Below are 24872 nucleotides of genomic sequence, written 5' to 3'. Positions count from 1 at the left end.
CCTACAGCCCTAGATAAATAACTATAGGCAGTCAATGGCTGGGGAGGGAGGGAGAGAGGGAAGATCAGTTTTCTCCAGGGATAAACTCAGTGATAGGTTATGCAACTCCAAATGGTCAGCCCTAAATATACAGAATTACAAGTGCATAGAGGTCCTTGTGCTCGCACATAAGCACTAGGGGAATCAGATGTTAGAAACATAGGTTGTTTCTTCAAAGGGAGGGAGACATACAACCTTTTTCCACCCAGAAGCTGGGAACACACTTGCAGAATAGCCTGGTAATCTTTTCTGTGTGGCCAGACCATATCAGATCCTCCCATAGACTCTCATCTTGAGTTTTTGTCTCAATCTATAGCATGATAATCTCCCTCTCACTCCAACCCTGCTTTATCTTGAGTTTGTGACAGAACCTATCTTTATGGAAGATGTCATGTGTTTTTTTACAAAGAATTCAAGGTAGTCATGTCTCAAGCTTTTTTGTACACATGAGATTGAGTTCATTATCACCATGTCTGGGGCTTTACTACTCTGAACAGACACCATGACCGAGGCAACTCTTATAAGAACAACATTTCACTGGGGCTGGCTTATAGGTTCAGAGGGTCAGTCTATTATCATCAAGGTGGGAGCATGGCAGCACCCAGGCAGGCATGGTGAACAAGGAGCTGAGAGTTCTACCTAGCTTCCAGGCAGCTAGGATGAGGGTCTTAAAGCCCATGCCCACAGTGACACACTTTCTCCAACAAGGCCACACCTACTCCAACAAGGCCACACCTCTAAATAGTGCCACTCCATGTGCCAAACATATTCAAACCACCACACACCAGGAAACTTTTTTTAAAAAATTATGTGTGGTAAATATGCCTAAAAAAAAAAAAGCTACTGAGGTCAGACACTCAAAGTCTGTATCAAGATCACCTTGCATCAGGTTGAACTGAACTGCCTTCTTGCCTCCCTCAGAAGGGTACTGTGCTGACCATGGTGGTCACAGGGACCCTGGAGCATTTTACATATGAACAACAGCAAATGGAGTCAGCAGGCTGCATGGTCATACATATAAACACGTATACAATGTAGGCAGCCACGAATTTTACCAGGAGTTGAGGACAACATAGAAGGAACTGGAAGGAAGTGGTGGGGGAGTGAAAAGGATATAAGTACAGTATCGTGCATAAAATTCTCAAAAAAAAAAAAAACTTAATTCAATATAAAAATTATCTGTATGTAAGCACTTTCAAAACTTTTGTTTTGTTTTGTTTTGTTTTTCGAGACAGGGTTTCTCTATGTAGTTCTGGCTGTCCTGGAACTCACTCTGTAGACCAGGCTGGCCTCGAACTCAGAAATCTGCCTGCCTCTGCCTCCCAAGTGCTGGGATTAAAGGCATGGGCCACCACTGCCTGGTGCGCTTTCAAACCTAAAGAAGTATGCTTGTTTAAAAAAAAAAAAAAGCTAACAGAACTCCAGAAACAGATACATTTAGTCAATATCTTTCAAGAAAATACTCACTGCACTAGAACTGAAAATCAAAATAGGTTCTTGTTTGTTGGACAAAGCACCCCAACTAATTCTATTCTTCGTAACCGTACACAGAGAAACCCTGTCTCGAAAAAAACCAAAAAAAGAAAAAAAAAAAAGAAAGAAAGAAAGAAAGAAAGAATGTAAGCACTGTACCGAGCTACACAGAGAAGCCCCGTCTGAAGGAAGAGGAAGATGAGAAAGAGGAAGAGACACTCTGTAAAGCTGGGGGGCTAAGACACTGTCCTTCCTTCAGGTACACACAGCAAACTCTGGAGAAGTTTGTGACAGGGTAATTAGCTGGCACAAGACCCCCACCTCCACTCCCAACCCCCTTCCTTCTGACACCAGGAGCCAAAGCCACATAACCGCTGCATCCTTTTCCCAAGCCTCCTGCAGGAGGACAGAAATCAGCAGTACTGTGCCCAGGAAAAGCTTGTGAGAAAGTTTAGACACCGCGTCCCCGTTTACTGACGTAAAGATGACGTGAGTGAAGATGACATGGTTTATTCCTTACTCTGCATTTCTTGCGTAGGGCACTGCTCTGTGTAAACCCCTACGAAAACAAACGCCAAGGCACCATTTATAAACACAAAACTAGAAGGCGCTAACCATGGTGACTGGAGCTGAGGCCCCAGTTTCTCAGAAGACTAAAGCAGGAATTCAAGACCAGCCTGACACCAGAGCAGGACCCCAGCTCAAAACAGAACCATATGATAATGTGGAATGATTATCACAGGAGACAAGATTTATGAACAACAACTACTGACGTCAGTTGGGGTTTAGAGGAAAGATAGAAATCACCTCTTATCCCTGAATGGGAAGACCCAGGCTTATAAAACAATTTTTCCTCTAATCTAAATAACAATGCAAGTCAACACTTTTCAAAATGACAACTGGGGAAGGAAGACTATGTGCATTCTAAAATTTATCTAGAACAATAGCACCGTTTAAAGTGTCTAAAAAATAATATAGAGAGTGTGATCTGATATCAGATTCTATTCTAAGGGTTCAGATGTATGGGTCCCTGAGTCTGGAAACCATAGACCAGCAAGATCAGCCACAGAATTGCCCAAACCAGCAAGCTGGCCACTCTCCACATAAGCAAGCAGAGTAATGTGTTGTTCCCACACACACACACCAAATAAGACCCAGGCAGTGCCTACACACTGGTTTTTGAATACCAGTTGGCACTCAAAGGAACTAGACTTCACTGAAGAAAAAATAACTTTAAAGTAATAATATTAAATCACAAGAAAGCTAGTGGTATAGCTCAGTTGATAAAGGCACTTGCTGCCAAATCGTGGGGATCCAAGTTCAAGTCCCAGAACCCAAATAACAACAGAAGGGAAGAACCAACTCCCATAGTTGTCCTCTGGCTTCCACAGGCAAACTGGCCTCGACACTGCCCACACATGTTTTTTTCCTGAGAGACAAAAGGCCAGGGCATTAGCAAAAAAAGATGCAAAGCTACATAAGAAACTCTTACTAGCTCCATGGGGTAATTTAAGTAACAAAACCAAACAACTGATGGTAACAGATTATAACCCATTGAATAAAACTAGAATCAAGGAGTTCATACCAGTAATAGACTATAACCTCTCAGATGAGGGGGCAGAGGATCTTACAGGAGAATGCCAGTTACTGACAGTCAGAAGGATGACCAATTGCAGAAGGTAGTAACTGAGTCAGGCAAGAAACAAACATGGATACTCTAAATATCAGGTACAAGTCTGGTAAGGAATGAGGTATTTACATCATCTCAAAGTATCTCCCCACTAAGTACTCGTTTTACACAGGAAAAACGCTAATTTGAGAGTGGAGAAACTTGGCAGACATCCCTTAGGGGAGCAGGCACAGTTCACATGGGCAATAACAGGACTGGTACCAGCACCCCCCGAGATTTACCGAGAACAAGGCTCATTACATGGCGCTCCTGCCAAGACCACGTAATTCCAGTCTAATCTGGAGGAAACAGAAGACTCCACGAAATGGAGACAATGCGGGAAGCACATAGCGTGTACCTCAAATGATGTGAAAGTTTATCAAGATGAAGACCAAGGAAACTCCCAAGACTAAAAGACTTGAAGTCTAAATGCCAGAACAGTAGCACGATCCTCAACGAGATTAAAGAGACCAAACTAAGAAGGTATCAGGACCATTGTCAGAAAGCCATAGAAGAGACTGAGGCTGGGGGAGGGGTTGCTCATGCTTTTTAGAAAATCAGCATAGAAAAATCACACTTTCTGAACGCTGCTCTCAGTCCAAAGTCTATGGTGAGGAAAGACTCCAGGCAGGCCCCATCCCAGTAGCTCTCACACCCTTTGCTTCTGAATCTACCCTTCCATACCAAGGAGTCCCCCACATTATATTTGATCTAGAAAGCCAAGAACTTTCTACAAGTTTTTAGAACATCCTTAGAATTTTTTCCTATTTATATGTCCCAGAAACTTAGTTCAAACTTTCAATAAACACAAAAACTCTGACAAATGTTCACACAATCCCCATTTTCATCACCTGTAGTGAAAACCCTTTATTTGCTTAGTTTTTCCATTCTGCAGGGGGCCATGGCAGGAACCTGAGGGCATCTCATGCTGCCCTCTTCCTAAGTGGACACCTAGAAATGCATACCTTTTTCCATTCTCAGTAGGATCTAAAGTGTAAAAACTCCAAAGTATGATATTATGGATGTTTGTCCCTTTTGTGGAAATGACAATCTTTGTGTGATTTAATGATTTAAAATAAGTTTTAGACCCATTGTAGGAAAAAAAAAAAACCTGATGCATAGTGTAAATGGAAAACAGTATGTATGCCAAAAATAGAAAAGAAATTTAATTTTTTTTAAGAAATAGAACCTTCTATTTAACAGGATAAAGTGGTTTACTAGTGAATTTTGTGAATGTTAAAGTTAACAAAAAATTAGACCCATATGTTTGTTTGTTTGTTTTTAAGAAGTTAAGATTTATCAAACTAAAATTTGAATATTGGTTACTTGCTTTGTCTCTGAATCAAAAATTAATTAATTAATTAAAGAGAAGAACATAACTGTTCCCAAAGTACAATAGAGTTTTATTGTAGATACAAAGGAGAGTCCAGGCTGACCATGGCCAGCAGACTAAACTGGACTATGAAAGGAATGAGTTGGGGAGAGATTAAGAAAGAGCCAAGAACCAAGAGGAGCAGCCTGGGTTAAGAAGCCAAAATGGCTGAGTTATATAGGGATCAGGCCGGGGGATGGAAGCCTAGCCCCTAGGGGTGAGGGCTGGAGTGGGGGCGGGGTGAGAAGTGCTGGGAGGAAGTACTAAGGGATGCTGGGAAAGGCCACAGGTACTGAGTGAGTCCTAAAAGTCCCTCTGTCCTATCTGGCACTCTGCGCACGCACACGCACAAGCACACACACACAGATAAACAACTCAGAAACACCATTCTTAGCTTACAGACTTAATTTTCAGGAACCCACTAACTCTGAAAGATAATCATATTTCACTTTATTAAAAAATAATTCACATTAGTTGTTCCTATACAGCCAACTTAAAACTGAAAGGCAGACCTCTGCAAGAAACTGGGGGTGATTTCCCACTGAGAGAAGGGGAGGGAGCAGAGGGAGAGGGGAGAGGAAAAGAAAGGAGGAGGAGGGAGGGGAGGAAGAAGAAGAGGTGAGAATAAAGAGACCTCAGGCTCCACAGGCAGTTTGGGGAGCTAAAGCACAATGTAAGAGGACCCCAAGTGACACGGATGGAAAAGCTGCTTTGTTAAAGACTCCTCACAGGCCCACAACTTAACTTGGAGAAAGACGAAAACCTGACTCATCTACTCTGATCAGATTCCAGTTTGATTCTGCCTCTGTCTAAAGACCAGTGATGTCTTCCTCTTCAAGACTGAAGGTACAAGGAGAAACGTCTTGGCCCTACACCAGCAATACTCTGAGTTGGAAGAGCCGCATACCTGGCACAACAGACCAACCTAGATAAGGTCGTTCGTTAGGCAAACAGCAAGCCCACACTCGGGTGGAGAGTAAACTTATGAACACCAGATTGGTCCAATTTAAGCAATAACAGCACCACCTTGCGCCCAGATCTACGGCAAAGAGACCACATCTCGACCAGACTGCTTTAACTGTGCATGCTCCAGCTCCCAGTCCAATCCTCCCCTATTTAAACCCAAAGCCCATGTTGGGACGCTGACGACAACCTTTGGGTCACTAGACCCTTAATCTGTTTCTCTTCCCAGTGTGGCCGCTGATGATGTTTTGTTTCTACTTCCTGCCCTTCATCTTTTACTGGCACATATTGGGAACAACCGACTGGCCAAGCAGGCTAGGCTGTTAGAGCTGCGGAGTCCTGACTTTTGCCCTAAAGTCCAGTTACAAACAGACAATATCTACCTAGAACAGACAGGAGATGCACATAAAAATACCAGCTGTCTCCACCTCCTCAACGTCAACCTCCATGTAAGACAGCTGGAAGAGCTGTTAAATCCAGAATTGTAGACTCTTTTCTCCAGGAATGCTGGTTCTCTAGGTGAGAGGGAAGGTCTGAGGTTTGTTGAGGTTTTCCACTGTGACGTGGAAGCTGGAGGGCCACAGACCACCCACTCAGAAGAGGCCAACACTGTCTGAGAACTTAGACCTAAGAAGCCCAGAGTTTATGGAGTTAGCTTTCTCTCCAAGCTCCTTCTTTACCTCCTTCCTGCTGCCCACATACTAGGAGGCACACAGGCAGAAACCAACTAAAACTAAAACATGTCAGGCCACAAAGTACAAGATTTCACAGGGAGGAGCTCTGAGACTATCTGGCACACAGCTATTTCAAAGGTGTCTTCTAAGGGTTCTGGTTCCACTGAATTACCCCAGAAGACACCTGAAGGATCCATCATACACAGGAACTCTAAAAAGACCCATCCAGGCTCACAAGGAAAAGTGGGGCTCATAAGTGCGTGCAACCAGACACTTTCTAAACTTAAGACAAAGAATGAGATTAACTCATTTCCAATTTCTCTATACCCCAGAACAAGATCCTTATTAGCGAGTATCATGACCAGAAAAGCTCTGGAACAGAACTTTTCTTTCTCTCCAGCATCCCTTCGATAGCATCATTAACAGGGCAATTTCAAAACTGCATTTGGGTACAGGTTTGGTAAGTGGCCAAAGAGGAAAAGTGACACTACTGTATAGAGATACGAGAGTAATTTCCTTAGAAATACATTCTTAATCTAAACAGATTTGCTCATCTTCCTTGGGCAAGAAGCAGTCTCTTTTTTCATAATTTCATTTAAAGACCTAAATTCCATTATCATAGTGAAATTGGAGGAGGGGGAGAGTTGTGTAACCTAGGAGGGTACTCATTTTAGTAGACTTAGATTCTTTACAGAGAGAGAGGGAGAAAGGGAGGGAGGAAGAAAGACAGTGTGGGGCTGGAGAGATAACTCAGTGGTTGAGAGCACAGACATCTTCTCAGCACCCACATAACAGCCTAAAGTCATCTATAGCCCCCATCTATTTACTGAAAATGCCGTTTCTAGTTGTGGTGTGGCTCAGCCCTTAAAAACGCACCTTTAATTCCCCTGGCTGGAATACAGATACACTCTTATTACACACCTTTAATCCCAAACAATGAAGGTAAAGTTAGCTTATAGAAGGAAGCAGAAGAAATGAAAGTGATGTCTAATTGAGTGGCAGGCAAAGTGAGAAATCAGAGAAAGATTTGACAGAATAGGATATGCCCAACTCTCATCAGAAGAGAAAGGAAGATGCAGGTGGTTTTAGCATGAGAGTTTTACAGAGATAGGTTTGAGAACAAACTAGACACAGGTGAAATTAGAATGATCCAGAGAATGAGAAGGAGCCAAGAGACTAGAAAAGATTGCCAGAATTAGTTTGAGGCCAAGCAGAACCAAAAGTCAGAGGCTGAGAGAGAAGCCAGATTGAGTCAGTCAGCTCGGAAAGGAGTTTGAGGCAGAACAGCTGAGGTTGAACCAGCCAGCCAGAGAACAGAAAGAACTAGAAAAGGCGAGTTTATTCAGCAGCAAGTCACAGGCTGAAAACACTCTAGGCCGAGATTAGATTGTACAAAGGACAGAAGCTTCCAGGACTAGGCCTAGGTTAGCAGAGAGAGGCAGCAGTAAGCCTCCCAGACAACAACTTCAACAGAAGAATAAAAGTTACTTTTACAGAGGGTGGGTATGAGGAGAGGGCAAATGATTGGGATTGGGGTACATAATGTGAAATTCACAACGAATAAATAAAAACACAAAATAATTTTAAAGGATAAAATTCAGTCTGAGAATTACCATTTGAGTTTACCAGACTCTTTATAAATCGAAGATAATGCAACAGGCTCTAAGGTGACTTGGAGATCCTCACTATCTAGGCTGCCCAGCCTAGCCCAAGACCCTCGCCTTGAGCATGAGAAGGAAAAAGCTTTGTTCTCTTGAGCAGAACACATGATAAAGAAGATGGATGGGTCTCATCTTTGGGATAACGTCTTATATAAGACTGTCTATAAAAGTCCTCCATTTCCACCCTAAGCTGGCTTTGAAGAAACAAGAAGCTGAACTTCAATGGCCTAGGTAACCAAGAGCTCAGAGCTACCTTCAGCCAAGAACTAACAAGAGACTTGGCTTCACTCCTACAACCATGAAGAATGAATTCAGCCAGCAACCTCAAAGATTCTGGACACAAACTCTTCCCCAGGCAAGTCTCAAGATAGTGGTGCAGGGAGCTGGTACCTTCAGTTCAGGTTTCTGAGACCCCTCCTCCCCACACACACACATACAGGACCCTGGTCCACAGACACCAAAATCATACAGTGAATGCCATTGTTAGCCACAAGGGCTGTGGCAATTTGTAAAGCATATAAATTTATAACGCATCAACAGACAACTACTAAAAGACAACTATTAACATTTTATTATGAAGTTGTCCGTAAAGACACACTTATAGACTATGAATTTCCAGTTGAAGGATTTTTGTGAAATCAAGAAGTCTGTAAAAGACACAGTTTCTATACTCACTATGTACCTTTAAAGGCCAGATGTGATAAATGATAAATTATCTGACAAGTAGAAGGCACAAGAAGAGTGAAGTCCTTGGAACCCAGGGAACAACAGACTGATGTCTCTGGATATCTCTTTACCTCATCTGTTCTATATGGGGACTAGGAAAGGGGGCAACCTGAGGCACCAACAGGCACACACACACAAAAGCAACAAAAGAAAAGTCCACAGGGCTTAGCAGTTAAGAGCACTTGCTGCTCTTACAGAGGACCAGAGTTCAGTTCCCAGCACCCATGTCAGCTGGCTAACAATCACCTATAATCACCTATAACAGAGATCTGATATCCTCTTCTGGCCTCTGCTGGTGCAACACCCATGAACAGAGAGAGGGAAAAAGGGAGGAAAGGAGTGGGGAGGGGAGGGAGAGGGAGATGTTAGGCTCACTACAGCCAGGGGCTATGGGTGAGACTACAAGCCACACAGGAAGCTTACAGATGAGTACAGTTCTACTCAGTCACACACACACACACACACCTCAAGAACAATCCTGATCCCATTCCCACCCCATCAATTACAGTCAAATCTAAAACTGCACTCTGTCACAAGGTCCTGGTCACATGAGTATGCAGGATATATTTCATACAACTCAGGGTTGAGGGTCTTCACCCTACTCCAGCAGTAGGATCTTCCCAATGAAGGGATCAGCGGAGACCACATGGAAGGATAATGGGGCACTTCTTCCGGTCAGGGAGTGTCTCCCTGCTGGGAATCAAAGGCCATGTGAGCTCCTAGATTCCCACCCATCCATCCCTACCTGGCAATAAGGAGACTGGGTGCAGCTTTCAGAAATTCCTTGGGTCTCATCTGCGGCTGGCATAGCAGTGCTTAGTGTGAGTTGTCAAACCCAGGACAAATGCTAACGTGCTCATTAACATATCTGAGCGGACTCTGACCTCTGGGTTCTCCCAGCATCCCTCACAGACCCTGTCCTGTGCCCCTGTGGCTAGCATACCCCAGTCCCTACTCTAATCTTCTCTGACTCAGGGACAGGGCTGGGCTGCCGTTTCCCCAGTGGTTCTTCCCTGTATAATCCAGCCATTTTGGTTACTCTGGTCCTTTCAGTCTCTTGATCTCTTAGTCTTCTCCTCCTTCCTCCTCTTCCCCATCCCTTCCCATGGCCTAGCTCAGTCTGCTGGTCATGTCCACCTTGGACTCTTCCAGATGCCTCTGGCTGTCTTCTCCCTAGCACTACAGTGACTCTTCTCCTCCACCGTACCCAGTAGCGGTCACGTTGTCCTTTTTATCTTTTCGTTCACCTAGCCCTCATTCATTTGCTTCCTTCATTCTAACCCTTCAGTCCTCATCAACTCTGGAATCCACTGGCTGACCTTGATGCCCTGCCAACTTTCTCCTCTACAAAGATGCAGCTACAAACCCTTAAGAGGCTCCTGCCGACATCTCTGAAATGACCATAGTGTTATCTGAGATCATTCCTTGCTGCAACATGACCAAACTACTCAGAATTCTCCAAACACACCCAACAACTATAATTAATGTAGGACCATCCTCCCAGCCAAACTGTCTTCATCTTCAGCTTTCTTGGGCCTGATCCCACACCCCACCCCAAAAATCATCCTAGTTGGGCCTGTTGACTATCCCTCATGGATGGAGGGGACAGGAAGACTATCACCTGAGTATCCAGCAACTCTTTCCAGTAGTATGTAATTCTGCCCTAATTTTACAGGGTCTAGAGGAGGGGGGGGGGAGATATAGGGTAGGGAAGCATGAGGAGAGGGTGTTAGATCTACACAATGGGGAGGCTTGGCATCCCTACTGGGCACAGACTTTCCAGTGTAGCTGCTTTAAAGTCACTTCCACTCTTGTCCATAACCCCTGACCCACTGTTCTGTAAGGAAGCCTAATACATTCATTCATTGGTTCCCTTACGTGGCCTCTGAGAATTGTACCTATGTTCCTTAGGCCCTTAGAAGGAAGGGTATATGCTGTTCATGTGCCCCCCACCCCAGGAAGGAACTTTAGCAACAGTATTGCACCCTTAATTCAGCCAACTAACTGCCTCATCCTTCTTCCTTCATTTCCGGAAACTTTGTCTACCTCTAAACCTCCTGCTGGATCTTGGAAGCTACAGGTCTTCTTGGGAACACCTGCTGACAAAACCTCACATTTAAGTAGGGAAAGGAGCTAGGTCTAATTATGCTATAGTGTTTTAGATACAAAGTAGCTAGACAGAGAACAAAGGTCTGGAGAGCTTTGCTGCCTCGCAGCAGGGGGTTGTCTAGGCAAAGCCAGAAAGTCTAGAGGAAACAGGTGCAGCCTGCAAGAACTGAAGGGCATTAGAATTGTACAGGGCACACCTAGGCCCTCCAGCAGGAGGTCAGACAGCACAAAAAGGGTTATAAATCCTTTAGAGACTTAATGCCCAAGGCTGATGGGGGTGGTATGATGAGGATGATGATGACAACTACGATGTTGAAGACAACTATGACTAAGATGGTAATAAAGCTTAGTTAAACGACACAGCTCATCCTATTTAAAGTTTCACACCAGTTCTCAGATGCCAGCTAAAGGCTAGCCATGCAGGTGGCCTTTCTGATTAGTCCCAGGGTCAACTCTTTTCTATACATTAGGAATCCTGCTTCAGTATTTTTTCACTTAGCCCCAAATATCAACAAAGGCAGATCAGCTTAGATTCTTTTTAAACTGTGAGAAAGTGATCAAGGTCAAGACACATAGCTCAGGGGTTAACTACTAGCTTAGCATGAAGCCCTAGGTTCAATCCCCAGTGCTAACAAAAGAAACTGATCAACAATTTATGGAGAATATATCAAATATTACATAGCTAAACTAATTATGGTAATTATATTAATAGAATACTGTGTACCAAGTAAAACACATGACATAGAAAGCAATCATCCTACAGTAAACAATAAAAGTAAGCTAAGTAATGTGCCCGGTATGATGGCCATTTCATTTTAAAGATGATACAGGGCTGGCAAGATGGCTCACTGGGCAAAGGTGCTTGCTACCAAGCCTCAGGACCTGAGTTCGATTCCTAAGACCTACATGATGGAAGGAAAGAGCTAACTCCTCCAAGTTGTCCTGACCATACACACACACACACACACACACACACACACACACACACACACACACACAGTATATCTGTTTTAAAAGTTAATACAAGGGTCTTTGTATATCTAGTTCTCATACATTGTTGTTGTGTGGTGTGCATGTTTGTATGGAGGATGGCGAGCAATGCTATGCTAGGCGTCTTCCTCTATTGCTCTTCATCTTATAAAAACAGTCTTTCACTAAATACAGAACTCAACATTGTGGCTAGACTAGCTGGTCAAGCCCCCCACGCCCCCCAATGAGCCTCCTGTCTCCCCTACCACCAGAATTACCAAAAGGAAAAAAAGCAGCTTTTGCATAGGTACTGGGGAGAATCAGAACCCAAGTCCTCATAGTTATGTAGTTAAGGCTACCCCATCACCCCAACCTATAGTACTCAGATTTTTGTTCTCAAAATAATTAGTGAACCTTAAAGACCTTATATGTGAATTATACCAATATTTATATTAGCAATTAATTTTAGGATCTATCAAAAAATAACATGCTATGAAAGTAAGGACACTTTCAGAAAACCAGCAAAGCTGGGCATGGCGATCCATGCGTGTAGCCCCATACCTAGGAGGCTAACACGGAAGGATTATGAATGAGTGTAGTCTGAGCTACACAGTAATGCCCTTTCCCAATAACACAAAACAAAATGAACAATAAAAAGAGTGACATGTTTTCTCCAATCTCATTCATGTCTGGCGTAACAGAAAACAGCTCTACTCTCCTCGTAACTACGCCTGCTCTTTTACAACAGTGAAACAGGTCTCTCGCTTACATTATGGAACAGTCTTATACTCATGAGCCAGGCTAGAGGTCCTGGTTCCTTCTAGATTACATTTTGAGAGCCACTAGCCCAAAAAAATGAAAGCCAAATGCCACCGTTGCTGTAGATTCCTCTCGCTGGCGTTTTAAAACTCCCAGGCATTTGCATCCCACTAAGAGGAAGTGGCCAGTCCTCCTCCTGTTTCTGTATGCCTGCCCACTAAGGCTGACAGAGTGCTTTTATCCAGACATTCATCTTCCAGTGGGTCTATGGCTGGGCGACTGTGCCTATCTTCAAGATCTACTTGGCAGTCTTTCTGAAGTAGTGTAGAGTGAAAAATTATAAAGGCCATTTTATGAAATATGTGTAGATTTTTCCACCTTACAGAACTCGGAACTGAAAATAAGATTTCAGGCCTTCACATTCCAGGTGAAGGACACTTGCTGGATTACATTCCCCAAGGCAGGAAGGCATTCCTGACTACAGATAAAGATGCTATCACCTAGGTGGGGCCATAGCCCTATAGCCGGAAAAAGTAAAGATAGTAATCTGAAATGGCAGAATAGGACACAATAGCATGGTGAAAACCACATTTTTGAGAAGAATGAGTGTGCAGAGTGATCTCACATGACTCTAGATCATTTGGGCTAGATTCTCTGAAATGTTCCACTGTTCTTGGTTACCCCTCCCTTGGTCTTCCCAGTGCTATGTTCAAAATTTGTAAAACAACCAATCATGTGTAAGCGCGCGAAAATGCCTTCCTGCCCCCACCCCATGCTATAAAAGACCCTTTATCCCACCACACGGGGCCAAAAACCCTGCTCTTGGAGCTAAAGAGCTTGTCGTTTTTGACCGCCGGCTCCTCCCCTAATAAACCTCTGCTGATTGCATCCAGGTATGGTTTCTTGTGATTTTTGGGTGGTCGCGATTCCGGAGGCTTGAGGAAGGGTCTCCCGAGTATGGGGGGTCTTCAGTAGCACCAAAAAGCCAGTCAGCTAATGTTCTGTAATAACCCAATGTTCTCAATTTAGTCTCCTCTAATATGTCACCCGTGAATAATTTCCTTTCAGAGTTAAGAATACATGCAGCATAGATTCCAGACAACCTGGAGCACAGCGCAAGCCTGAACAGCTTTCCAACCTGGAAAAATTCGATTAGGAGACTGTTTTAGGAAATGGCTGCCAGCCAACTAAGCTGAAGAGAAAATAATACCATTCCCAGTCCAAGGGGTCCAACTGTCAATGTTAATACATAAACAAGACAGGCTGCTGGTCAACTTGGCAGAGCTGAGGTCCACACTCAGGCCCCTCTTAGGGCTTGTTTTGAAATCAGGTTCTTATTTATAATGCCTACCGACCCTTTTCACATAGACAGGCAGTGTGGCGATAGCAGTGATCTCATGGGCTAGTTTTTCAGACCCCCCCCCCCCCCCCCCCCCCCCCCCCCCCCCCCCCCCCCCCCCCGCCACATACACACACAAAAGCTGCACTTCACAGCACCTGATGAGTCAGGGGGTGCCTGGCTTCTGGCAAAAAGGCGAGTGGAGACTCACAAATCCTCTCCCCATGAAAGCAACTACAAGGCTGGTTAAGAGTCAAAAACAGCCATTTCAGTTACTCTGGAAATAAACCAGAAGCCAGTCAACAGGCTGGCAAGTGTTTATTCATTTTTTTATATTAAAAAAAAAAAATGCCTGGATTTGAGTTCTAAAGACCAGCACAAAGCCTCCCTCACTTTCTTGCCGGAGCCACCCTTATCCCTCCCCAGTTCTGTCTTGTCAGAAGGTCAGCAAGGGGTGGGGAGGCAGGCCTTGGAAACTACCCTGATCCCTCAAAGGGCTCATCTGATGCCCCTGCTTGTCTGTGCACTTAGCAATTGACAGGCAGGACAAAGACTAGCCCCAGGCTATTGCTCCATTTGGAATGGGCAATGGGCTGGCAGACCAGCCAGACACTCAACAGGAGTCCCGAGAAGACAGCCCTGTGAGGCTTAACATGCTCTTTACAACTGCCAGGTTGACCAGAGGCTATGAGCATGCACAGGAGCAACCAAAACCAGTCTAAGCTACGTGCACACACCTGGCCAATAGAACCTATGCACACACAGAAAAGAGTTAGAGCAGCAGCCAGAGGGAATCCATGCTGGGGCAGACTGAAAAACAGCCCAGAATGCAGCTGTCCACTTGGCCCCACAACTGAGAAGTCTTACAGTACTGGATGATTGCCTTCACCCAAGATCGAGCTGAACCCCACGCTGTGTGGACACCAGTGTGAGTATAACCCCTCCAGCACAAGCTTAACAAGAAAGGCAAACTAAAACCCAACTACAAGGACACTCAGATACAGTGGGCAACACAGATTTTGAGATTTAGTCCAATCCGGGTACTAAACAACTGAGCTAACAAAACAAAGATGGCCAGCACTTTAGGAGGTATTAAGTAAGAATCTTGTTTGCATCAATGTATAGAGTATTCTATACACTGTATACAATGTATACAGCATTCATTAGACTGGTAGGAAAAAAAAAGTATGACCTGGGCCTGCAGGAGACCTCAGCTGGTAAAGCACTTGCCAAGCCTGACTATCTGAGTTCGATTCCTGAGACTCACATAGTGAAAAGAAAGGTGTTCTCTGACTTCTATAGGCACGTCATAGCCCCAAATGAAGAAATGAGAAAAAAAAAAATTAAGTGTGACCTGAACTGGGGGTCGAGCAGTACAAAGCAGTCGATAGAGACGGTCTTGGGAAGCTACAAGCTTTAGAGTTTAACAGACAGACTTCAAGACAGCTACTCTAAATATGCTTTAAAACAAAATAAAGCCAAGCCAGGTGGTAATGGTGTACACCTTTAATCCCAGCACTCAGGAGGCAGGCGGATCTCTGAGTTCAAGGCCAGCCTGGTCTACAGAGTGAGTTCCAGGACAGCCAGGGCTACACAGAGAAACCCCATCTTGGAAACGAACAAACCTAAATAAAACTACATGTAAACAATGGAAGCAAGTGGATGAAGCAGACTCAAAAAAGAGGGAAAAATAAAGAAAGGTGGGACAAAATAGAGACCGGAGCAGCTGCAGTATTTAAAGTGGGAAACTCACCAGAGAGGGTCAACCACGGACTTCAGACAGACAGACAGACAGACAAAAAGCCAAGGACACTCAAAGATCAGGGAATAAAAACGAACCAATCTTAGGAGCAGGAGGAAAAACAGATCAAAGAAACTGAACAGTTTCCCAATATGAGCTGGAACCAACTGTGCCAGTGGAGAAATGGAAAGAAGACAGGGGGATGGACAGGCAGGGAAGGAATAAATGCACGTTTCTACAAAGCAACAGAATCCTACCAGCCAGCAACACAGGGCTATTTCCTTAATTTAATAAAATGAAAACACACCTACAAAAAAAGCCTGACAGTTGAGCCTACACTCACACTAAGATCAGAACCGTTTAATGCTGCACTAGAGGCCTCACGAGGCCAAGACACAGAATGAAAAGCTATATAGACGGTGAAGGAAAACAAAAATATGTCTTTGCAGGTGCCATGCTTATGTAGAAAACCCCAAAGAATAAAACAGCCACAAGATCTCCTGGGACTAAAACACAACTTGAACAAAGCTACTGGATAGAGGAACTATATAAATGAACTATACAGACGTGGTGGGGGTTACAGCTGGGGCAAGTGCTTTCTTGTATTACAGCAATGAACAACCAGAATTTTTAAAAGATGGTATTGTTTAACATTAGCGCACACATATACACCACACACTCTCTCACAAAAACCCTAGAGACAAACCCAACAAAGTATGTGTGGAAAAACTTCAAAATTATGTGAAACAAAACCACAAATATTCAGATATTTCAGGGTGTTAGGTCTTCCCAACTTAATCTGTACAGAAATAACAGTAAAACCAAAAATGAGTTTTGTAGCTACACACAAACACACACAGACACACAGACACACACAATCTAGGCTCAGATAACAATAAATACATGGTTGACTGGGTATCAGAAGTCAATTAAACCACATAACAACCCAGCATTCACTGGTTTTGGTTTTTGTTTTTTTAATACACAATAAACAAACTAGGAACCTCCTACATCCACGAGAGGCAGTTTCTCAAATGATAAAAGATCCCTATAATTTTAACAGGTCTGAACTGAAATTAATTCACACCAGACCTCTTAGGAACAAAGCAGGGATGTTCATTCTGGTCACTTCTACCTGTTATGCTGTTTCTAGCTAGCATAGTCAAGTAAAGACAAAAAAGAAAGAGCATAAATAAGAAATAATAAGAAGCTTTAGAAGTTTCTAGAGCTGGGGATGTAGCCAAGAATCGGCGGCAGAGCATGAGAAAGGTTCTTAGTTCAATCCTCGGGGCTACAAAAACAAAAGATGCTAACAGGCAGATGGGTCATACACAGTGAGTACAGGACTCACCTTAATAATCACCAGAAGGCAGTGAACACACTCTTCTAAACAGTCAGAGGACATCTAAGCATGCTAGTGTGTGCGCATGCCTGTAACCCCACTACACCCAGGAGACTGATACACAAGGATCCTGAGTACACAGCAAGTTTGGGCTACATAGCAGATTCTATGTCCACATACTGGAGACACTGTCCTCAGTGGTTGAGAGCACTGTTCTTCCAGAGGATGCAAGTTCACAGCACCCAGGTCAGGCACCTCGAAGCTATTTTCATCTCCAGCTCCAGAGGATCCGATGCCTCTGGCCTCTGCTGGCACCTGGATGAACTCACAAGCATATCCGCACACTACCCACGATTTACAATTATACACACAGAGAGGGCTTAATTTAAAAAGCATACAACATGGGACTGGGGAGATGGCTCAGTGGATAAAGCACATGCCATACAAGTATGAGGATCTGGGCTCAGACATAAAAATAAAGCCAGCACACCTGGGGTGAGGTGTAAGATTGAACAGGCAAATCCCCAGAAGCTCACAGGCTTGCTAGCCTGGCTTATGAAACAGTAAAAGATCCTGCCTGACAGGAGTCTGAAGGGTAAGGGCTCACATCCATAAGGTTGTCTGCTGACCTCCACATGCACACGGGAGCATATGTGCAAACACACACACACACATACACACACACACACACACACACACACACACACACACACACACACAGCGGGGGTGGGGGGGGGGGAGAATTACCATTTAACAAACTGCCAACAACAGTAAGCTTTCCCTGAAGGCTCCTGATCTCCTGTCTAGGAGAAGTGCGAGTACCAGCCACTTCTCATTACCAGAAGAAAATAACAATAGGAAAGTAATGAGTGTCGAGTCAGGGCCACTGAGAACACTGGGAGAAAGAAAGCAGAGAGGTCCCAATACACCAGTCCTGGGGGATGGTAACAGAAAGATGACAGAACTACACAGGGTCCACAGATCTGTCTCAGTGTCATACAAGCAGGGACAGCCAGGCATCGTGGGAACGAATGCTGAGACCTTTAAGGCAGAACCAGGCAAACAGGTAAGGCTGTGCGGACAGGGCTAGGCTAGGCGACGAATGTTGAACACATGGTTACATCAGGAGAAGGTGGCCATCAACATGCAGTGATATTAGATATTCACAGATACCAAGAACTCAGAAGCTGAGCTGGGCCCTGAGTGCTGAGATCGGGAGCCTCTGAGCTGTGAGCACAACTCATCTCCCTTCACTTCTCACCTGCCACCGTCAGCAGCACCCCTCGCAGCAGCACCTTCCTCTGAGCACCCCCACCCCCACCTCCAGTTTCCTAGCTTTCCTTCCTGCTGATACTCTCTCACTACAGAGTGAGCTCAGTCTTGTTCGCCATTTTGCCAAGACAACCCCTCCTTGCCCTGCTTCATTGGCCTTCCAAGATGACCCTGCCTTCTCAGGGGTTTTCTGACTCTCCCTGCCAATTACCCCTCCCTCCGGCCTCAAACCCCCCCCCCCCAACATCACACCACACCAGCTCGATTTACTCTTAGTGCCCATTTCTATCTGATAGAAAAACTCAAGTCTATTAAGCTGCTCCACTGCTACCTTGTAGGCCCCTGCCCCTCGCCATCTCCACATGTGGCTCTATGTCAGTGAGGGTATCACTTGTCTAACTTTGTACTCTGCCACCAGGACCTAGTGTCCTAGCACCTAGCCTGCTCTGAATAAATGCTAGATGAGTGAGCAATTAACCAGGCAGAAGAGAGAAAAGGAATATCAAGAAAAGCACTGTGCCAATAAAACCACTAACATTCTCTAAGTAAATTTCTCCCAAGACTGGATGGAGCCTTTATCGCAGTAGTTTCAATTAGAGTTATTGTTCAATTACTGCACTAGTTTAGCAGAATACCTCTGGAGGCTGCAGCAGCAGGGGCACAATTCACACAAAGAAAGACACTTTCCTTAAGGTAGGTAACCTTAAGCTGGTCTCTTGGCATTCCAACGGATACTTGACTTTTAATCCCACATACAGATAAGGAAACACAGGCTATCTTGACCCCTGGGTCTCATCAGGGAAGAAGGATCAAAGGTCATTTCCCCCAAGACAGTATGATGTTCAAGACATAGCCTGACCTCACTGAACACAGCTGCACCAGCTCCCAAGCACTGAGCATGGGGATGACTCTCCCAGAGATGGGCTTTCAGAAAGCAGGGAAGCCCTTCCCAGCCCTGGCCACACTCTCAGTTAAGACATTTCTGTTCAAATAAATTTGTGTTTTCACAAGCTGGATCCAGTGTTGGCAGAACTTTTGAACCTTCTGACCCAGTCCTGTGAGGTTTCTTTTCAGGGATGCTGATCTCTGACCTTGTTTCTCAGAACCAGCCCGAATACTAGCTTGTCTTGGCACTTCCTTGTCTAAACAAATAACTCACTATCTTCAAACTCAACTGCTCAGAACATGTGTGAATGCAGCCAAAATTCTAGAGCCAATAGGCCCATCCCACTTCCTGATAAGAGTCCTTGTTCTCCTCTGAATCCTCATGAACCACACCCCAACTGACTTCACTTCTCCCAGAATTCTCAGTCTTCCAAGATCCCACAATAATGGACCCATAATCCTACCATAAAATAGCACTCAAAGGCTTTTTTAGCCCTAAGTTTTAAATTCTTTCAACATTATTTCCTCAAACCATTTCCAAAGGCCTAAGAATCACAACAATGGCTCCGCGTCTCAGGTCAATTTTCAGTCTTAGTTTTAACTCTTTTCCTGTTGCTATAATATGAAGAAAAAGAAAGGCATTCTAACAAAAAAAAAAAAAAAAAAAAAGCAAGCAGCTTAAGGGAGAGTTTATTCTGTTTCACAGCTCAAGAGGAAGTCAAAACAGCAGGAGCTTGAAGCAGATCATCACATCCACAATCAGGAAGCAAAGAATAATTCATGCAAGCTGCTACTCAGCTCCCTTTCTCTGTTTATATACTCCATCCAGCATCCAGCCAAGGAATGGTGCTGCCCACAGTAGACAGTTCTTCCTATGTCAGTTGACACCATCAAGATAACACTCCACCCATCATCCAGCTAAGGAATGGTGCCGCCCACAGTGGATGGTTCTTCCTACTGCAGTTGATACCATCAAGCTAATCCCCCACAGGAATACCTAGAGGTCTATCTCCTGGGGGATTCTGGTGTCTGTCAAGTTAACAATTAACACTAATCATTATAGAACAACTCCAACTTACAACTGACACCTCAGGGCAATGGTTAATAACAGTCCCTTTGCTCTCAAGTACCCTGGATAATAAATTATATATGATGACTCATTGTAAAAAAAAAAAAAATAACAGCCACTAAAAGTTATCTATAATGACTCACTGTTAAGGAAATAATAACTATTAAAAGTTACCTATAGTCAGATCATTATGTGAGTGGCATGAACTTAATGAAAACCCACCAACAAACAATACTATATATTATAGTATCCTATGTATACTAATGAACACTAATATCCAACTAAAACCACTAAACTAATAATCACTAACAAACAATATTATATGCTATAGAATACTATATGCTATTTGTTATATACTACTATATACTAGTATATACTACTATATGCAACATACTTCTATATTCTATATACTATATACTACTATATCCTATTACTACTATATACCACATACTGTATACTATATACTACTATATACCATATACCAAAACCAGCTAAGTGTTTAAACTTTGAAAATGGCAATTACAGTGTGGGTATCGGGGAGACGGATAAAGAAAACAGCACAGGGTCTAATACTGTGTCTTAAGTGTAACTACCACATACAGACAGAAAGCCCAGGTCTGTTCTCTGACCTTCTCTATGACTTGGTATGAACTGTGAGCTACTTGTGAGAAGTTCAAGATACCACACATCTCATGACATCTAGACACTGAGCATGAGCCCCTCTGATAAACGGGTCAAAGTTACAAGTTCCCACCACACAGGCACATTCCCCACCAGCCTAGGAATGTTCTGCACTGCCTAGGTTTACCTCAGCAACTCTGCAACAGACCAGCCTGGAAGGCAAGCCCATACCATCTCCCCTGGGAATTAAATACCAAAGGCACTTCAGCATGCACAGCTGACAACAGACTCCTTATCAGGCTTGTGATAGGAGGAGACTTATAAGATTAGTGAGGTTTTTCTAAATTTGACAGGCAGATCCCTGGCGCTCGCCAGCCAGTCTAGCCCAAGTGATGCTGAAGGTGCCATGAAGACCCTGTCTCAAATGACAAGGTGGAAGGAAGGCTAGAGAGATGGCTCAGCAGTTAGAAGCACAGAGTGTTCTATCAGAAGACCCACATTCAGATCCTGGAACCAAGACAGGTGGCTCACAAGTGCCTGTAACTCCAGCTCTAGGGAACCCAATGCCTTCCTCCGGTCTGTGAGCACTGCACTCATGTGTACATAGCCACACACAGGAACACATGCATACACACAATTAAAAAAATAAATATGAAATAAGGTGAAGAGCAAATGAGAACTGACAGTGACCTTGACAAGGATGTACATATGTGTGTGCACACACACACTCAAACATAGACCCCCACACACAAATATATACACACACACACACTCAGACACAGACCCACACACAGATATATACACACAGATACACAAACACAGATACAGATACACACCTATACACACATATAGACACATACACAGACACACATACAGACACACACAAAGACATACACACAGAGACACAAATACACAGAGACATACACAGAGACAGAGACATACACACTGACACACACAGAGATACACACACATACAGACACATATACACATACAGACACATACAGAGAGACATACATACATACACAGACACAGAGACAAACATACACACACAGATAAACATACAAACATTCACAGACACACACATACCGACACACACACACACACAGAGATACACATCATGGACAGACAAACACACACACACATACACACAGAGAAAGAGAAGAAAAAGACAGAGGGCATAAGATCCAGCTATTGGGTGAAAGGGAACAACCCTGAGATAAAATTCAGATTATGAGAAATGAACAAAAATATGAGTTTTTACACCATAAATCTACAGGTCAAGTTCTCCAGCTTAACCTTCCTTCAGCTGAAAGATCGTCATGTAGGGTAAGGGAAGCCTAGACACCCAGCCGAGGACTGGGACAACTCCTGAAACACTCAACTCTTTGTGTACACCAAGTTTCTTAGGGGTGGGAGAGAGGTACTTTGAAATAACAACCAAGGAGGCAACAGAAACTTCTCTGCATCAAAGCTTGCCACTACAAAGTGAGTTCAGGCGACAGCTGGCCACTTGCATCTTGTTACTTGTGGAGAAGACACAAGGTAGCAAAGCCTTGTGTTTCTATCTGGCTTTTGGAGTCCTTTAAATCAGCCCATTCTGTGAACTCTCAGTGGGCCTGGCAGCTCTTCCTTTGTGGAGCTGGGGCTGTCTGATGCAAAGCTTGGGGTGAGTAGCTCATCCAAAGGGTAGGGAGAGCATAGCAGAGGGTAGGGAGAGCACAGTAGAACGAGGCTGGCTAAACTGAAGCCTGCCATTGCTAAGTCTCAGATTCTGACCTGGCAGAAAGTTCCTACAGAAGAGACTCTTGAAGTATACCCCAGTCCACACTTTCTGATAGGAAAATAATCATGCGCCAGCCTAGAAGCTTAGAAACAGGATAAATCTGTATCTATTTGTGCGTATCAAATGTGGGAGGGAATAGGAAATTTGCGTAAGGTCTAAAGTAAGCCACAGGAATGAAGTAGGAGAAGAAACAAAGACCCTTGCAGAGGTCACACAACAAACTAGGTATTAAAAAAAAAAAAAAAAAAAAAATGCCCTGGCTCCCTGGCTTGATTCCCAACACCACATAAATCAGGTGTGGTGCTACACACCTGTGATCCTAGCCTCACGCCTGACAAGCAGAAGGATCATAAGTTCAAAGGTCATGCCTTGGTTACACAACAAATCTCAAGGACCAGCCTGGGCTACACAAGACCCTGTCTTAAAGGGAAAAAAAAAAAAAAAAGAATCTACTAATATCTAGCCAGAAGGAAAAACAACTTCTCATCCCAAGAAAATTCTAGGCAGCTTTCTATGGAGAAGTGCCCTGAAAAGGAACACTGTGTTTGCAGCATCTATTAGGACAAAGCAGGAGTTAGAGAAGTCAGTTTCCAAGGGGATAAAAACCAACAGAGGAAAAAAGTTGCCTCATTCATTAAAAAAAAAAAAAAAAAAAAAAAAAAAAAAAAAGAGTACACATGGAAATACCAGAAACTTCTCTGCCCAGTGGGAACCAAAGGGCTTAGACACCTAGTAAGTTTAACTGGCAGAAGAGGGAAAAAAAAAAAAAAGGCCCAAATCAGCTTTATGTTAATAAGTACTGAGATAATTAATGTAAAAAGAGGAAAGCTTGTTTTGGCTCAGTTTCCAAGGTTTCGGTCCATGATTGCTTGGCATGTTGCTCTGGCCTGGGGCACACAAAGTAGCATGTTGGGGAAACATCTCACTCACCCAAGGACGAGAAAGAGAAACAGGCCAGGGTCTTACAGTCCCCTTTGGAGCATAAACTTAATGAGTTACCTTTCCCTAGACTCCACCCCTCAACAGTGTCAAGCCTTTAATTCTTGGGTCTTTAGGCACACTTAAAAGCCAAGCTACAGTCTGACCCAATCCTATAGATAGCTCGAAGAGATGGTAATAAAACGGTCTCTGTCTCCAAAACATTCCCTTAGTGACCTCCCCCCAATCCTGCTGAGCATGGTGGTCTGTCTCAGAGACATTTACTGTTTGTTTCCTGCCTATTAGTAGCCCCGGAAAGGTATAAAAATAACAATCACAATCAATCAAATCTTAGGGAAGTTAAGAAACAAAAGAACTTTTCTGTGTGTGGTGGCTTGAACCTGTAACTCCAGCACCCAGGTGGCTGTGACAAAAGAATTAACACAAGCCCTAGGGCAATGTGGGCTTACACAGTGGGTAAGTTCAGGATAGCCTGAGAAGGGTCTGAGAGAGGGTCCAGTACTTTAAAACTCATATGCTACACTTGCAAAGGACTCAGTGTTGGTTTCCAGATCCCAAAAGCATCTCACAACCACCTATATGAAAAAGCAACTTTTTTTCCCCTAGAAATAACTGTCCTCTCAGAGGTTTGCTGCCTCTGTCTGCTAACCGAGGCCCAGTCCTGGAAGCCTCTAGCCTCCGTACGATCTAATCTAGGCCTAGAATATCTTCAGCCTCTGTGACTTGCTGCTGAATAAGCTCACACTTTCTTGTTCTTTCTGGACTCTGGCTGGCTGGTCAACTCAGTTGTTCTGGCTCAAACTCTTCTCCAAGCTGACAGATTTAATCTGGCTTCTGTCTCTGTCTGTCCCTGTTTGTCTGTCTGTCTGTCTGTCTCTGTCTCTCTCTCTCTCTCTGTCTGTTTCTGTCTCTCTCTGTGTGTCTCTCTCTGTGTGTCTCTCTGTCTCTCTCTCTCTCTGTCTCTCTCTCTCTCTGTCTCTCTCTCTCTCTCTCTCTCTCTGCTTCTCCTGAATTGCTCTGCTTGGCCTCATACTAACTTTGGCAATCTATTCTAATCCTCTGGCTCCTCCTCATTCTCAGGCTTGCTCTCTCTTCACCCATGTCTAGCTTGTTCTCTCTTGGCAACCTGTTTCTGTAAAACTCTCCCAGTAAAACTGCCCCTCCTCCTGCCCTCCTCTCTCAATCTCTCTGTCTCTCTCTGTCTCTCTCTCTGTCTCTCTCTCTCTCTGTCTCTCTGTCTCTCTCTGTCTCTGTCTCTCTCTCTCTCTCTCTCTCTCTCAATCTCTGTGTGTGTGTTTGTGTGTATACTGCCCCTCACATACCTTCCCTTCACTCTCCTCCTGAGAGTTCAACACATCCTATTCTGTCAATTCTTTCTCTGGTCCATCACTTTGCCTGCCATTCCATTAGACCTCGCTTTCAAACATGGTGCTTCCTTAACTTCATTTTGAGTCTAAAGGTATGTAC

The 24872-nt window shown here is 44.0% G+C and overlaps 1 protein-coding gene across 2 annotated transcripts in view; it reads right to left on the bottom strand.

The window, feature by feature from the left end:
* Mgat4a (alpha-1,3-mannosyl-glycoprotein 4-beta-N-acetylglucosaminyltransferase A) overlaps nt 1–24872 on the bottom strand; it is a 92057-nt gene that overhangs the window by 50231 nt on the left and 16954 nt on the right. The gene's annotated exons all lie outside the window — the stretch shown is intronic.

The sequence above is a fragment of the Arvicanthis niloticus genome, chromosome 17 (genome assembly GCF_011762505.2).
Source record: "Arvicanthis niloticus isolate mArvNil1 chromosome 17, mArvNil1.pat.X, whole genome shotgun sequence".
Classification (NCBI taxonomy): domain Eukaryota; kingdom Metazoa; phylum Chordata; class Mammalia; order Rodentia; family Muridae; genus Arvicanthis; species Arvicanthis niloticus.
This window is presented reverse-complemented; position numbering and strand designations above follow the sequence as displayed.